The 18,001-nt window shown below is 40.1% G+C and overlaps 1 pseudogene; it reads right to left on the minus strand.

Annotated features, from left to right (window-relative positions):
- Positions 1-419: 419 nt before the first annotated feature.
- On the minus strand, positions 420-834 carry LOC136121341 (golgin subfamily A member 7 pseudogene; annotated as a pseudogene).
- Between the last annotated feature and the right edge of the window lie 17,167 nt (positions 835-18,001).

Genomic DNA, 18,001 nt, shown 5'->3' on the forward strand with positions numbered 1-18,001 from the left:
TTTTATGAATTTGGGGGAGTAAGACTGAGCACTGGCTAGTTTACGACTTGCTGAAGCCCAAGGAATGACGAGAACCACTGGCACTGGTGGCAGGTAAGAAATAAACTGTGTTGGGCTGACCAACTGCATATTTTAATGGCTTTGAATAAAAAAAGTGAAATGCTTCATTGCATTTTCTCAAAAACTAATCAAAAGGTTACAGAGTCCTACACAATTTGGAGACACAAAGTGGATGCTGAGTGACTAGAGGTCGCTCCAGGTGTGGAATTTTACAAAGTCAGTCCTTGGAGTGAATGGCACCGTGGCTCTGGCAGCAGATACGAAGGAATGATGCTCTGGAGAGGAGGTGGGGAACACTCTGCGGTCGGCCGGTGGACAGGTGAGGGTCCCAGCTGGAGGTGGGCCTTTAATCCTATGGTTTATCTTCCACTACTCAGGCCTCTGTCTTTAGAAATAGTAATTTCAATGACTCGAAGTCCTCTCTCCATGGGATCTGTCAGGAGGAGGCCTTGGGGAGCATAGATCTTCTCATTCTGCTCTTGAATGTATCTGGAGACTTTCTTCAGAACCTTCTGGTAGTGAGTTTCCATGCACAAGAAGATGGTGTACGCTGTTAGACAAGCCAGGCAGCCTTCAAGATAGGACTGGCCCCCGAGCTTCTCTGCTTCAGCATAAAGGTTATTTAGAGTTCGAACTGTTTCTTCAAACTGTTGCCTATCAATCCGGTTCTCCAGCTCCGCGGGGAACTTTGGTCTGGAACTGGCAGCGGGTGCCACTGCTGTAGTCTCACTGAATGAAAACCTTCCAGGACACTGGCGCCTGCTGCGGCCTCATGGCGAGGACAGGACGGGCCGCGCTCCCGGGCCCCGCCCCGCGCACCCCAGAGCCCCGTTCGGCCCGGGAAACAGGAACCCGCCTCCGCTGCCCTCCAGCGGCTGTCGCACCGCCTACGCCTCCACTGCTTTATTCATCCCTTCATATAGATTTAATTGTTTTAAGTTAAATTTGGATTCATTTAAATTATTTTTGGCTTCCTCACTTTTTCTAAATTTCTCAATTATGATAAAGACCTACCATTTACATAGCAAACAGTTATTTGGGGTGTTTAATAGTTATTTAAGCCATCTTTTTATCCTAGGGAAAGTTAGTAAATTTATGCAGAGTCTGTATTATAAAGTGGAGTATTTTAGGGAAATTTCTGGATAAAGATGAGAGGAGACATTCTCCTTTCCAGGCCCTTAATTAGATACATTATTTTTATATCAGTAAATGAGAGATTCAGAACTCTGAAAATAATTTAGAAGTGTTTTTCAGTGAAGTCCCTTTATATTCTACTCAATATTAGTAGTAATCATCTAGTACCTACATAAGTTCTGCTTTTTGCTGATGCAGTCTCTCTCCCTAAATTGTATCAAAGGCAGGAACTGAAAATGTGGGAGGGAGGAGGCAAAAGGTTTTCCCTTAATCAAGCTCCATGTGCACGCCTTGCTTCTTTCCTTGAGGTGAAAGTCCTCTTTTTTTATCCAGGATGATGACAGTGACATCCATTATTTTTGAGGGTACTGAGAGGGTGAGCCTCCTCATTTCTCTTACAATGGCATTACACAGTGGCAGTAATACAGAATTCTCACGAAATGGTACAAGATGTAAGGATTATAAAATAATTCATAATTTTGTTTCTTCTAGTTATAAGTTTACTACTTCATGAGCCTAGAACAGACTAGGGTTTGTGGTAACATGTTCTTGTGACTGTTTACCAAATCCATCTGTTTCCCGTTGAAGGATACATTGCCTGAGTGAATGGGCCCTGCTTACCATGCAGTGTCCAAAGGTCCCCTGGCAGCGAGGGTCATGCAACTTCTTTGGAATGCACTGGGCAAATTTTCAGGCTGCTAAATTCTTGCGTAAAGCTTCAAATTTTAGCTTAATACAATTTAAATCATTGTAAAATGAGACATTTACTTGTTTACACTGCAATTTATGCTGCGTAAAGTGTTGTGATGAACATGAATGAGGATGTTAGGTTCGCTTCAGTGTAAGTTTATATTTATGTGAGTTATACTACTTGACATAGTGAAGTAGTCTGTTTTAATTTATCAAGTGTGTCAATATTTATTAGATTTTAGAAATGAGTCTAATGCTGGATACAAGCTTTGTCTCACTGTTCTAGAACTGTGGAGTAATGAAGACTTACTAAAATGAATGTTCCAGATATTTCCTCTAAATCTTTAAATTTTCATTTAATAATGTATACCTGACTCTTCCTTTCTTCTGCTTGGACCAAAGGCATTTTATTTTCGCCCAATAGTCTAGTATTTGCAACTTCTGTTTTGGAGTCTGCAGTGAGTGTTTCATGCTTAGCTGTGCATGCTGGGGAGGAAAGATATTTTAGTGGTTCAAATTAAGCATTTGGGTGAGTACAGAATAGAGGAGAAACATGTCAGTACTTCAAAATATTATTCAGCCATTTATTCCAGTCATCTGGAGGATTATAGGTGAGCTTTGGAACTATTAGGAAAAACGAATGGGATCTTTTAGCAAAGGAGATAACTAAAATTCAAGACATTTTCCCATCTAGTATAAGCTGAAGAAAGGTTAAAATTTGGGGAAAGTTTTGGGTAACCTAGGAGTCTTTGAGAGTAGGCTTATAATACAATGATGAGAGACTAGTCTTGAGTTTGGGAGCCAGCCCTGTGGGAGTGGAGGTGGAAACACACTAGTGCATCATTAATTAAAGGGAGAATGCTTGGCTGGGAAGTGGTATGCTACTGGAGTAGCATCACAAGTTCCTAAGTCAGGGACCATATATCTATGGCAGCTATGTAAATACGCTTCTCAGATTTCCTACCACATAGGGGGACATAATTGAGTGATGGCCCCCCTGTACTGCATTGTGCATTGACTCTTACATTTGTGTGAGGCCCTGCTTCCCAACTAGTTGCTCGTAGCCACTGATTAAGCATGGCAGGGATATTAAGGCAGATACATTTCTGTGAGATGAGCCTCAAAGACTCCCCATTTGCTTCGCTGAAACTTTCTTAGAACCACAGCAGAGAGAGAGTCTAAGACTTTTCCTACCCAACCATCTTTCCTTCCCTCTCTCCCCTGCAGAGATCAGTCCTTCGTCATGCTGGGATGGCTCTCCTAGGCTCCCCTGGCTCTCTCTCTTTTCCCTCCAGGCATTTCTCCAGTAAATACTTGCACATCTAATTCCACCTTGGCATCTGTTTCTGAGAGGACTCAAATGAATGCAAGTGATGTCCGGAGTGGTCTGATAAAGTAGGCAGCAAGATGGGGCACTGGGATGATATATTCACCATCCGGATGGCAACAAGACACTTTCTGAGTGGTATGTGCAATATGGATAGTCCCTGGCACACGGTGGTGGTCCTATTCTTAAAGATCTCAACTGAGATCACTTGGAAAAACTTCACAGTGGAGTGGAATATCTTCACAGGTATGATGATCCAAGCATTTGAAAGATATGGGGCAATTAATGCCTTCAAACATAGTTTAGTTGTCTGGTTACAGCTATGTTGTATTAACACTCTACAGAGAGGATAGTAAAAAACTGTATGTCCATTAACAAGCAGTTAAAGAATAAATGTGAGGACCAGAGTGTCTCTCTGGTAGTTTATTGAAAGGTCTTTATCTGTTGCAGTGGAAGAGCGGACCTTGTTAAGTGGCAGTTAGAGGGTCTAAGAGCTAAAGTTGAAGAGCTCCAGAGGTGAATAAATGATCTGTTAAGGCAGGTCTGGTATGACAAAGTCAAGGCACAGGTTGGGGAAATCTGAGGCCCTGGAATGTGTAATGGCACTATCTGGATATATTTCCCTGAAGGTGTTGGCTCTGCAGATTCCCCTGAACCCTAGGAATTTGCAAGGTAGTCCACCCTTCCCCTGTGCTGGAAGGTGTTGCAGAAGCCATTCCCCTTCAAGGCAACAGGTGCCCTCCTCAGGAGCTACCCTTATCTCCTCTCCTAGCTACTAGGCCGTAACTGAGGTTAAATCCTAGGGTAACCCAACTGGAAAAGTGCTAGGCCAGATAAGGCAGGAAAGAGATTATACACAGAAAGAACTCTAAGAATTAGCTAGCATGCAGTGTCATGAGAAAGGAGCATACCCCAGAGATTGGATTTTGAGGTGCTTGATCAAAGAGGCTGAAACGTAAGACTATAGATAATAAAGAATTCATAGACATGGAGGAACTTTCTTGGGATACATAGGAAAAGGAGAATACTCAGGATTCTTGGACACAGGTTCTGAGTTTACTTGGATATCTGGAGCCCCAAAGCATCTTCAAGGCACTCTGATTAGAGTGGGGACATCTCAGGACCAGGTGATAAATGGAATCCTGGTTAAAGTCTGGATAACAGTGGGCCCACTGGATCTACAAGCTACTCAGTGGTCATTCCCATAGTCCCCAGGAATATACCTGGTATATACCTGGTAGTTGGAGTAATTTCCACATTGGATACTTGTCATTTGGGGTAAGGGTTCTCATAGTGGGGAAGGACAAGTGGAAATGTCTGAAACTTCCCCCTTTTCCCAACCAAGGTATTAAATAAAAAAAACAAAAAAAAACAAAAAAAACAAGATCACATTCTGGGGGATGCAGGGAGAGTGGCAGAGATTAGCACCACCATTAAAGATCTAAAGGATGCGAGGATGGTGATTCCTATCAGACCTCTGTTAAATATACCACTCTTATCCCTGAAGAAACTAGATGGATCCCGGAGAGTGATCGTAGACTACTGCAGACTTAACCAGAAGCCCTGTGTGCAGCTGCTGTGCTAGATAAATATCATTGGTAGAGCAGGAACATGATGTGTAGCCACTGATGTGGCAAATGCAGTCTTTTCCATCCCAATCAGAGGTCAGAGACAGTTGCATTCACTCAGGGAAGATAGTGTTCATTTAGTTTTGCCTTAGGGCTATGTTAAGTCTCCTGCCTTTCATCATAGTGTAGTCCAAAGAGAGCTGGCCTGCTTGGTCATCCCACAGAACATCACAGTGATCCATTACATTAACAATGCTGATCAGGTAAGTCAAACAGTAGATGGCTAGTACTCTGAAAGCCTTGATAATGCACATGTGCTCCAGAGGGTGTGAGAGATAAACTGCAAAGTTTCAAAGACCTGCTTGAATTTTTAGTGAAATCTTAGGATTCCAATGAAGAAAACTTCAGTGACATTTTTAGGGTCCAGTGGTCAGGAATATGCCAGGATATCCCCTCCAAAGTAAAAAAAAAAAAAAAAAAAATGCATGCATCCTGATTCCCTTACCACAGAAATTGAAGCACATGCATGGTGGATGTCTCTGATTCTAGAAAAAAACACATTTATCACCTAGGAATATTGAACTGGTCCACTTATTAGGTGACATAGAATGTTGCCAACTTTGAGTGGGACGCAGTGCAGGAAAGAGATCTGCAATAGGACCAGGCTGTGGTGTAAGCAGTCCTGCTGCTTGGCATAAGATTTGGAAGACCCTATGGTGTTGGAGATATCAGTAGTGGGAAGAGATGTAGTGTGAAGCTTATGAAAAGCTTAACACGGGCCCCATAATAGAATTATAAATCATAGTAGAATGATAAATTTATGTCTACATCAAGAAATAAAATGCCTTTTGAGAAACAGCTCCAACATGTTTTGGGGCTCTGGTAGAGACAGATTGCTTGGTCATGAAGTACCAAGTGACTGTGAATCTGAAGCTTCACTTTATGAAAAGAATTCTTTTGAACCCATCTAGTCAAGAAATTGGAGTACCTGCAGCAGACTAACATAAAATGGAAATAGCACATCTGGGAAGGAAGATTAAGCAGGACCAGAGAACACAAGCCACATGAACAGGTAGATCACCTGCATCATTTGTACTAGCTCCCCTCCCCCTGCTTGCACCTATGGCCATATGGGCAGTCTCATACAACCAGTTGAAAGAGCAGGAAAAGTCTGAGTTCTCTTTGGATGGATTGGCTTGATCATGGATGCAAGCCAATATATATGGTGGCAGCATGACAGTCATGTTCCAGAGTGGCCCTGAAAGATACTGGAAAGGGAAAAGAGCAGAGTTGAAAACAACACACCTGATCATCCACTTATTATAGAAGTGACTCACAGTGAGAATCTGTATGAATTCCTGGGCTATAAGCAAAGGCCTGGCCATCTGATCTGGGGCCTGGTAGGAAAGACTGGAAAATTGGAGACAAGAAGGTCTGGGATAGAGGCTTATGGTTAGACATATGGGAAGGGGCACAAAGTGTGAAGATTTTTGTATTACATGCTAACACTCACCAGAAAGCATCCATTCTGTGTGTTTGTTGCTTCACAGCAAATTATCCCCAAATTTAGTGGCTTAAAAAAACACACATTTATTATCTCACAATTTCTATGAACCAGGAATACAGGCACAGCTATACTGAATGCTCCGCTTCATGGTCTCTCTCAAGGCTGCAAAGTATCAGCTCAGCATGTGTGGTCTTATCTGAAGGCTCAACTGGAGAAAGACCTACTTCCAAGTTCACTCATTGGTTGTTGGCAGCATTTGGTTCCTAGCTGTTAGCTTATGGCCACCCTCAGTTCCTTGCAATGTGTGTCTCTTCAAAATAGTGAAAGTATTGCCATCACTTTTATCAAGTTATATAAGTCTGAAGCAAGTCACTATGTTTCTTCTGTATTCAAGGGGAAGCAATTACTTGAGGATGTGAATACCAAAAGTCGAGATCATTAGTGACCACCTTAGAAGTGTACCTACCACAGCTTTTTATTTATTAACTCTTAAGAAGATTTAGTGGTCTCTTTAGGGTTTTCAATATACACCTTAAATTATTCAGCCTATCTTCAAATAACCTTTTAGAGCAATTAAAAATAATAAAAATGTGAAGTATATATTTACACTCATGCCATTTCTAGTGATTTTCATTGATTTATGTTTATTCAAGTTTCTGTCTGCTTTCATCCTGACTGAAGAACTTCCTTTAACACTTCTTGTAGTGCATGTCTGATGGTAATGATTACTCTTATTTTTTGTTTTTCTGAAAAAATTATTTTGTTTTCATTTTTGGAGAATATTTTCCCTGTTTAGAACTCTGGGCTAACTTTTCTTTTTAAGCATTTTATGGATGATACTCCATTACCTTCTAGATTGCATAGTTTCTGATGAGAAATCTGCTGTTTTTCTGTCTTTGTTCCTTTGTGTGTAAAGTTTCTTTTGTCTCTGGCTGCCATCAAGAGTTTCCTTCTATTTTTGGTTTTCAGTGGTTTGAATATGATGTGTCTAGGTGGTGGTAGTTTGTTTTTTCTTTTTATCCTCCTTGGTGTCCTCTTTTTGGATATTTCTTTTGGTGTTACTACTTTTGGGCAATTCTGGCCATTATCTCTTCAATATTTCTTCCATTCCATTCTTTCTTTCTTCTTTTGGTATCCAAATTATACATATTAGACATTTGATATTGTCTCACAGATTGTGGATGCTCTGTGCTATTTTTTTTCATTCTTTTGTGTCTTTGTTTTTCAGTTTGGGCAATTTCTATTGATTTATTTTCATGTTCATTGATTCTTTCCACCACTGTGTTAAGTCTGCTGATGAGCCTTCAGAAGGCATTCTTCATCTCTGTTACTAGCATTGCACTACATTACTAGCATTACAAAATTTTAATTCCAGCATTTTTTTTATTCCTAGCATTTCCACTTGAAAATGGAAATAAAAGCTTACAGTTTTAATTTTTCTGATGAAATTCCTTATCTGGCCAATGCATATTGGCAATCTTTTCCACTAGACACTTTGTTCTATTTATCAGACTTATTTTAAATTCTCTGTCTGTTAACTCCAACAACAGCATCACATATGAATCTTTTTCTTTTGGTTGCTTTGTGTGTTGAATTTTTGTTCTTGCTTCCTCATGTGTCTCTTAATTTTTGGATACATCATCAGTGCTTAATTCTTTTGCTTTTAGGGGAGATAGGGAAGAAAGATCTGAACAGGATTTTGTGCCTTTCTTTCAGTGCTGCTATTTTCCTATCCAAGTTCTACACTATAAGGGAAACTGTCTGGGGTCTCCGTTCTGTCTGAGGTCTTTCTTGTGAGCACCTGGGAAGATATGTGCAGAAGACTTGTGAATAGGTGAAAATTCTCATGTCTGTGGTTCTGGGGAATTCATTCTATACTTTCACACTGGCTCACATTAAGCTTTTAGCAATCCATCAAAATTTTAAGCTGAATTGTTCTTACCAATTTGTACAATGTCTGGCATTTACCCTAGGTAAGCAAATGCTAGCACCCTGTTTCTTCTTGGAGGTGCCTGTCTTTCCTTAAATTTCAAGTAAATTGTTTGAACTGCTCCCTCAGCAATCTGATGGATTAAAGAAAAACTGTGACTTTGCAGTTATCCAGCTTTCTTTTTGTTATGGTGGGAGTGATGCTCTTTCCAGTTTGGCACATACTAAGCTGAATGCAGAAATTTGGTCCATTTACTCTTAATTGATTATGATTAATTTCATGCTATCATGTCATTATAGCTACTTTATTCTTGCTTTTTCTACTCAAGATAGCTACATTATAGCTACTTTCTTCTTGCTTTTTCTACTCAAGATAACTATCATAGTGAATCCATGCATATGATTTCTTTATTTTGCTTTTTATATAGTTTTATTGCAATTATGTCTTTTTAAAACTTCATTATAAATCTAGGTGTTTAATTTTCTAATAAGGACATTAGGTTACATATAATCTTTTTAGACTTTTACTATTATATTAATATTACTTTTTAATATTACATTGGTAAAATTTATGCATATTGTTGACTGTCATCATGGTTCATTTGTTTTATTCAGAACTTTCTAAAAGTCAAAGTGTGGGGAAATATCCACATTCCTGGGAATAACACAATTTGAGCTCAGATTATCCCACTTTTCCTCATGATCATGATAAACTCATTTACTACTTGCTTAATTTGTTTACTTTTATTGATAATAAATGACAATAACCCTAAAAGAGATCTCTGATTCCTATGCTTTTAGAAATCTGATTGCATGTATAAAAACATTTTATATTCCTAGAAAAGTTACAGTATAAAGTCAAATTAATATATAGACTCCCAGTTGAAAGACCTGACATGAAATATCCTCATTTACCCTATTCTCTACTTTCTAAGAATCTGAGTATGAGGGAGTTTTTTTCAGATTTCAGGACATGCTCCAATATGATCTCAAATGACTCCATTTAGTTGTCAGTTCTCATGTTGGTCTTTCCGTGACTCTAATGTGTCCTTATGGTACCTTATTATTTCAGGAGTCTGGTGAAGTTTAGAGAAATTTTTCAAATAACTGGAAATAGCCTAGTTGACTATGGATGACTCCATTTGTCGGAGTATTTTAATCTATGAATTATGTAAGTTGGTATGTTTCAGAGAGGAAATATCCTCTCTGAGCCTGACCTTTTATTTTGTTTTTAAAATATCACCATGAAATGGAATCTTCCAGACATCAAGAGACAAAGAGACCAACTGAAAACTGAAATTATCTCAACAAAAGGTAATACTAGGTAGTTACCAAAAATGTGCTACCCACTCCTGCCTGAAGGTGGGAGTCTTCAATTATATAATGGTCTAGGATAGAGCTTGTGGAGGAGTGGTGACATCCAGCCCTAACTTCTGTGAGTCAGGTTCCAGTGGGACATTCATTCATTTACTCACTCATTTATTTATGTAATATTTATTGAGTCTATATCATGCTCCTAATTCTATTCTAGGCCTGGGGCAACAGAAGTGAATGAAATATGATAAAAATATACTATGGAGAAAAATAAAGGAGATGCAGGTATGTCAAGGGATACAGTGTTAAGTAGGGAGGTGAAGAGAAAGCCTCACATAGAAGGTGACATTTAGATAAAAACCTGAAGTTCGGAAGCCAGACGTGCAGAAAGAGCATAGGAACATTCTGGGTAGAGGCCAATATCCTGAGGCTGGAGAAAAGGAAAGAAAAAAGAAAGAAGAGCTCAGGTGGAGTAAGAAAGATAGAATAGTAGATGAAGTGAGAAGGTAGAGAGTGAGGTGTTCTATTTTGAGGACTTTACTTAGATGGAAAACTACTGGAAGGTTTTGAGCAGGGCATTGACACGAACTGACAAACATTTAACAGAACTACTTTGGCAACTGTTTTGAGAATGAACTGAGAGGAGGCAGGCCTTTCTTACCTTATATGAGTCAGCGGGGGGTACTTTTTCTCCCATTCTTTAACATGAACGTAAAAAGTCAAGGAAGTAAAATTTCTCTACAAAAAGGAAAATTTCACAGGGAATTTGCAAATATTATAAGCTCTCACTCCTTGGTGGAGATACACAGTCCATTTTCTGGGAAGGGACACTCATATTCTGGTGGTACTTTAAGAACAACAGGTATATGAAAAAACACTAAACATCACTAAGCATCAAGGAAATGCAAATCAAAACCACAATGAGATATCACTTCACACCTGTTAGGATGGCTATTATCAAAAAGACAATAGATCAAAAGTATTGGTAAGTGAGTGGAGAATAGGTAACACTTGTGCATGGTTGATGGGAATGTAAGTTGGTCCAACCACTATGGAAAACAGTATGGAGGTACCTAAAAAAATTAAAAATAGAACTACCATATGATCCAGCAATACCATTTCTAGGTATATATCCAAAGGAAATGAAATCAGTGTCTTGAAGTGATATCTGCATTTCCATGTTCACTGCAGATATATATATATATATATATATATATATATATATATATATATATATATATATATATATATATATATGTCTTTTAAACAAGGGAAGTGTCTAAGTGATTAGACCAGGCACAGAAAGATAAATACTGTCTGATCTCACTTATATGTGAATCTAAAGAAGTCAAACTCATAGAAGCAGGGGTAGAATGGTAGTTGCCAGGGACTGAGGCAAGAGGGAAAAACAGGGATATGTTGGTCCAAGGGTACAAAGTTCAGTTATTCAGGATGAATACATTTTGGAGATCTAGTGTACAGCATGGTGACTACAGTCAATAATACTGTATTGTATTCTTGAATTTGTTAAGGGAGTAAATCCTAAATGTCCTCACCACACACACACAAAAATGGAAACTATATGAGGTGATGCATGTGTTAATTAGCTTGATTGTGGTAATCATTTCACAATGTATACGTATAGTAACACATTGCATTGTACAATTTAAATACATACATGGTTTATTTGTCAAATATATCTCAATAAAGTTGGAAGCAAAACATAGATGTTTATAATCCATTAATCCTCTCTGGTGTGTCAGAGAGGAATAAAAGGAATTTTCCATAGGTCTTCCATAACACCCAGTGAACTTATATTCAACTAGTTGATTTCACCTTGTTGACTTACTAGTCTCTCTGTAAATTCACTGTTCTAAAAAATGTTTATGTTTTCTAGAACTCGGTAGTTTTTTTCTCTAGCAGGAAATTATTCATGTTTTTTTTCTATTGATTTAAAAATAAATCATATGTTTTGGGGAGATGAGCAAAAAGTATTAGGAAAAGAATGAAATCACCCATAACGTTATCCAGAGAGAAAGCCTATAAGCATTTTTATTTCTTACAGTCCATTTTTAATGGAAATATATTTGACATATGACACTGTGTAAATTTAAGGTGTACAGCATGTTAATTTGATACATTTATATATTGTAATATGATTGCCATAGTAGCAATAATTAGCACCTCTATCACGTTACATAATTATTTTTTCTTTTTAGTAGTTGGTATTCAGTCTTTATATTTTCACATAGTTGAGATAATGTCTATACAATTTTGATTCCTCTTTTTACTCAACATTATAAACATCTCCCGTTATTCAATATTCTATTACATCATTTTTAAACAGTGAATAATATTTCACCATATGGGATGAACCAAAATTCACCCGTTCACCCCCTGATTGTTGATATTTAGGTTGCAAGAACTCAATCCCTACTCTCACTATACCACAGTTACATAGATAATCATATAATTTAAGAACCTGTTTAAGAACAGTTATTTCAGCATAGAGGAACAGAGTACTAAGGGAGTACAAGAGAAGTTGAATATAGTCTGGGGTTTCAGAGGAGACTTGTCTGAGGAAGTAATATTTAAATGACTCTGAAGAATCACAAGACATTAATTAAAGGAGTGGGAAAGAGCACGTCCTCAAGAGGGAATCACAAAGGAAACATCACGTGGAAAGTCACCTGGGTTGGGAAGAAGGGTGTGTTTGGAAGGTGAGGAAACCTGAAATGTAGTTGCAAGGGGAAGAGTGACAGCAGATGAAGCTTGTGGAGCAGTCAGAGGAGAAATCATAAAGAGCCTTACAGGCTAGGTCTGAGATGTTGGCCTTTTTTCTTTTTCTTTTTTTTTTTTTTAACATCTTTATTGGAGTAAAATTACTTTACAACTGTGTGTAAGTTTCTGTTGTAAGACAAAGTGAATCAGCTATACGTATACATATATCCCTTCCCTCTTAAGCCTCCTTCCCACCCTCCCTATCCCACCCCTGTAGGTGGTCACTGATCTCCCTGTGCTACGTGGCTGCTTCCCACTAGCTATCTATTTTACATTTGGCAGTGTATATATGTCAATGCCACTCTCTCACTTCGTCCTAGCTTACCCTTCCCTCTCCCTGTGTCCTCAAGTCCATTCTCTACGTCTGCGTCTTTATTCCTGTCCTGCCCCTAGGTTCTTCAGAACCTTTTTTTTTTTCTAATTAGATTCCATATATATGTGTTAGCATACGGTATTTGTTTTTCTCTTTCTGACTTATTTCACTCTGTATGACAGACTCTAGGTCCAACCACCTCACTACAAATAACTCAATTTCATTTCTTTTTATGGCTGAGTAATTTTCCATTGTATATATGTGCCACATCTTCTCTATCCATTCACCTCTCAATGGACACTTAGGTTGCTTCCATGTCCTGGCTATTGTAAATAATGCTGCAATGAACATTTTGGTACATGACTGTTTTTGAATTATGGTTTCTCTCAGGGTATATGCCCAGTAGTGGGATTGCTGGGTCATATGGTAGTTCTATTTTTAGTTTTTTAAGGAACCTCCATACTTTTCTCCAGAGTGGCGGTATCCATTTACATTCCTACCAACAGTGCAAGAGGGTTCCCTTTTCTCCACACCCTCTCCAGCCTTTATTGTTTATAGATTTTTTTTGATGGTGGTAATTCTGACTGGTGTGAGGCCATACCTCATTGCAGTTTTGATTTGCATTTCTCTAATGATTAGTGATATTGAGCATCCTTTCATGTGTTTGTTGGCAATCTGTATATCTTCTTTGGAGAAATGTCTATTTAGGTCTTCTGCCCATTTTTGGATTGAGTTGTTTGTTTTTTTGATATTGAGCCACATGACCTGCTTGCAAATTTTGGAGATTAATCCTTTGTCAGTTGCTTCATTTGCAAATATTTTCTCCCATTCTGAGGGTTGTCTTTTCGTCTTGTTTATGGTTTCCTTTGCTGTGCAAAAGCTTTTAAGTTTCATTAGGTCCCATTTGTTTATTTTTGTTTTTATTTCCATTTCTCTAGGAGGTGGGTCAAAAAGGATCTTGCTGTGATTTATGTCATAGAATGTTCCACTTATGTTTTCCTCTAAGAGTTTTAAGGTGTCTGGCTTCACATTTAGGTCTTTAATCCATTTTGAGTTTATTTTTGTGTGTGGTGTTAGAGAGTGTTCTAATTTCATTTTTTTACATGTAGCTGTCCAGTTTTCCCAGCACCACTTATTGAAGAGGCTGTCTTTTCTCCACTGTATATTCTTGCCTGCTTTATCAAAGATAAGGTGACCATATGTGCGTTGGTTTATCTCTGGGCTTTCTATCCTGTTCCATTCATCTATATGTCTGTTTTTGTGTCAGTACCATAATGTCTTGATTACTGTAGCTTTGTAGTATAGTCTGAAGTCAGGGAGCCTGATTCCTACAGCTCCATTTTTCTTTCTCAAGATTGTTTTGGCTACCTGGGGTCTTTTGTGTTTCCATAAAAATTGTGAAATTTTTTGTTCTAGTTCTGTGAAAAATGCCAGTGGTAGTTTGACAGGGATTGCACTGAATCTGTGGATTGCTTTGGGTAGTACAGTCATTTTCACAATGTTGATTCTTCCAATCCAAGGACATGGTATATCTCTCCATCTGTTTTGTATCATCTTTAATTTCTTTCATCAGTGTCTTATAGTTTTCTGCATACAGGTCTTTTGTCTCCTTAGGTAGGTTTATTCCTAGGTATTTTATTCTTTTTGTTGCAATGGTAAATGGGAGTGTTTCCAGAGGTCTCTGAGACTGTCCTCAATTCTTTTCATTCTTTTTCTTTATTCTGTTCTGCAGTAGTTATTTCCAATATTTTATCTTCCAGGTCTCTTTTCCATTCTTCTGCCTCAGTTATTCTGCTATTGATTCCTTCTAGAGAATTTTAAAATTTCATTTGTTGTGTGTTCATCGTTATTTGTTTGCTCTTTAGTTCTTCTAGGTCCTTGTTAAACATTTCTTGTATTTTCTCCATTCTATTTCCAAGATTTTGGATCATCTTTACTATCATTACTCTGAATTCTTTTTCAGGTAGACTGCCTATTTCCTCTTCATTTGTTTGGTCTGGTGCATTTTTACCTTGCTCCTTCATCTGCTGCATATTTCTCTGTATTCTCATTTTTTAAAAATGACTGTGTTTGGGTCTCCTTTTTGCAGGCTGCAGGTTCGTAGTTCCTATTGTTTTTGGTGTCTATCCCCAGTATGTGACGTTGGTGCAGTGGCTTGTGTAGGCTTCCTGGCGGAGGGGACTGGTGCATGTGTTCTGGTGGGTTGGGCTGGATCTTGTCTTCCTGGTGGGTAGGGCCACGTCTGGTGGTGTGTTTTGGGGTGTCTGTGAACTTAGTATGATTTAGGCAACCTCTCTGCTAATAGGTGGGGTTGTGTTCCTGTCTTGCTAGTTGTTTGGCATTGGGCATCCAGCACTGGAGTTTGTTGGCCATTGGGAGGAGTTGGGTCTTAGTGTTGAGACGGAGATTTCTGGGAGAGCTCTCACTGATTGATATTATGTGGGGCTGGGAGGTCTCTGGTGGTCCAATATCCTGAACTTGGCTGTCCCACCTCAGAGGCTCAGGCCTGACCCCAGTCTGGAGGACCAAGACACTGTCAGCCCCATGGCTCAGAAGAAAATGGAGAAAAAAAGAAAGAAAAAAAATTTTTAATAATTAAAAAAAATAATAATAATAAAAAAAGGAAGAGAGCAACAAATCAATAAACAAATCCACCATTGATAACAGGGTATAAAAACTAAGATAAACATAAAAATCGGAAACAAATCAGTCACAGACAGCAAATCCCAAGTCTACAGTTGCTCCCAAAGTCCACCGCCCCAATTTCGGGATGACACATTGTCTATTCAGGTATTCCACAGATGCAGGGTACATCAAGTTCATTGTGAGATTTAATCCACTGCTCCTGACGCTGCAAGGAGAAATTTTCCTTTCTCTTCTTTGTTTGCACAGCTCCTGGGGTTCAGCTTTGGATATGACCCCACCTCTGCATGTAGGTCGCCCTCTGGTGTCTGTTCCCCACCCAGAGAGGAGGGGGTTAAAGCAGCGGCTAATTAGGGGGCTGTTGCTCATTCAGGCTGGGGCAGGAAGGGGTATGGTAGTTATAATTGGAATGGGGGGAGAGCCTGTGGTGGCAGAGGCCAGCATGACGTTGCAATAGCCTGAGGCACGCCATGTGTTCTCCTGGGGAAATTGTCCCTGGATCACTGGACCCTGGCAGTGGTGGGCTGCACAGGCTCCCCTGAGGTGGGGGGGGGGGAGGTGGGCGGCTGGGGTGTGTGTGTGTGTGTGTGTGTGTGGTGTGGATAGTGACCTGTGCTTGCACACAGGATTCTTGGTGGCTGCAGCAACAGTGTTAGCGTTTCATTCCCATCTCTGGGGTCTGAGCTGATAGCCGCATCTCGCGCCCATCTCTGGAGCTGGTTTCGGTGGTGCTCTGAATCCCCTCTCCTCGTGCACCCCAAAACAATGGTCTCTTGCCTCTTAGGCAGTTGCAGACTTTCTCCCGGACTCCCTCCCAGCTAGCTGTGGCGCACTAGCTCCTTCAGGCTGTGTTCACGCCGCCAACCCCAGCCCTCTCCCTGGGATCTGACCTCCGAAACCCGAGCCTCAGCCCCCATCCCCCACCCGCGCTGGCGGGTGAGCAGACAAGCCTTTCAGGCTGGTGAGTGCTGGTCGGCACCGATCATCTGTGCGGGAATCTCTCTGCTTTGCCCTCCGCACCGCTGTTGCTGTGCTCTCCTCCGTGGCTCTGAAGCTCCCCTAACCATACCCCGTCTCCACCAGTGAAGGGGCTCCTTAGTGTGTGGAAACTTTTCCTCCTTCATAGCTCCCTTCAAGGGGTGCAGGTCCTGTCCCTTTTGTCTCTGTTTATTCTTTTTTCTTTTGCCCTACCCAGGTACGTGGGGATTTTCTTGCCTTTTGGGAAGTCTGAGGTCTTCTGCCAGTGTTCAGGAGGTGTTCTGTAGGAGTTATTCCACGTGTAGATGTATTTTTAATGTATTTGTGGGGAGGAAGGTAATCTCCACGTCTTACTCCTCCACCGTCTTGAAGATCCCTCCTGGTCTTTATCTTTTAAAAATAAAGAAAAGCCTCAAGAGTTCTATACAAGGAAATAACACTACCAGAATTTTATTTTATAGAAGTTGCTTGGTCTATAGTCTAAAGAATAGATTGGTGCGGAGGAAAGCACAGTTGTCAGGAGACTCGTTAGGTAGGGAAATAGAGAGCAATTCGGGGGAGTCATGGACATAGGGAAGGGTGGACTGGTGTGAGAGATACTTGGGAGGGAGAATTATCAGGACTTGGTGATTGGATGTAGGAGTTAGGAAGACCTCAAGGGTCCCTCTCAGTTTTCTGATTGGAGCAATGGATGGATGATGGGGCAAATCACTGAAAGACAACACAGGAGGAGGAGCATTTTTGAGAGAGAGACCAGGAGTTCAGTTTTGGACATGTTGAGATTCAGGTGCCTGTGAACCATCCAATGAAGATGTCAAGGAAAGAGTTGTATATAGGGGTCTGGAGTCTAGAAGAAATCTATCTGTTGGAATTTAGGAGTTATTTATATATGAATGGTATTTGAAGTCTCAGGGTGTGATTGCCAAGTGAAGGAATATGATATGAGGACAGCCTAGGATAGAGCCTGTGGTGGATGCTGTGCTCTCAGATAGATCCCCCTTCAGGATGGAAAGTCTTTTGTCCCTTGGCTGTTGGCTGACAGCCTTAGCTATTAACCCTCTCCAGGAATTGCCCTTGGCTGAAGAGTGACACTTTGGCCGAGGTCTTGCCCTCATGGGAAGGGCATTCACTTGCATCTCAACTCAGGACAACTATGAAGGGCCATCCCAGCTTAGTAGGTACTTGTGAGATTGGCTGAGGGCTTTGTTGAGACTGTATCAGCATTCAAGTGCTCCCTCTAACCAATTCTGCTTCCTTCCCTTCCTTTCTTTATCCTGAGAGCACTCCTGAATAAAATTTCTGCATTCAAACTCTCAAAATTGGCTTTTGGAGAAACCTGTCCCATAACAGAACTTTCCACTCAGTTGAGAGTTATTTTACAGCATAGACTGGGAAGCACTTTGTTAGATGAGACAGATGAGAGGATCGATCATTTAACAGGAAGAGAGCCCCTTGGAATGCCTTTTAAACCATACATTTCCAGGCAAAATTTAGAAACTTCTCAAAAAGGCTTTATTCTTATCAGCTTATTTCTTTCTAAGTGGATCCCCAGCCCTTAATTGGAATGGTTCTTTGTAAGCCTTCCTGTATCAAGCTGATGTCAATTTTCAACCCCAGGGCTTGCCTCCTTTACAGTGTCTCCTTCTTCATCTATTTCTAGCCAACTAGAGGAGACATTTGCACTGGGTTTTCTGCCACTTGCCTTTCTGCTTCTCTATTGTTCTTTTTCCCTTTAAATCAAAAGTAGGCAGTGTCCC

Source organism: Phocoena phocoena, chromosome 3 (assembly GCF_963924675.1).
Source record: "Phocoena phocoena chromosome 3, mPhoPho1.1, whole genome shotgun sequence".
Classification (NCBI taxonomy): Eukaryota; Metazoa; Chordata; class Mammalia; order Artiodactyla; family Phocoenidae; genus Phocoena; species Phocoena phocoena.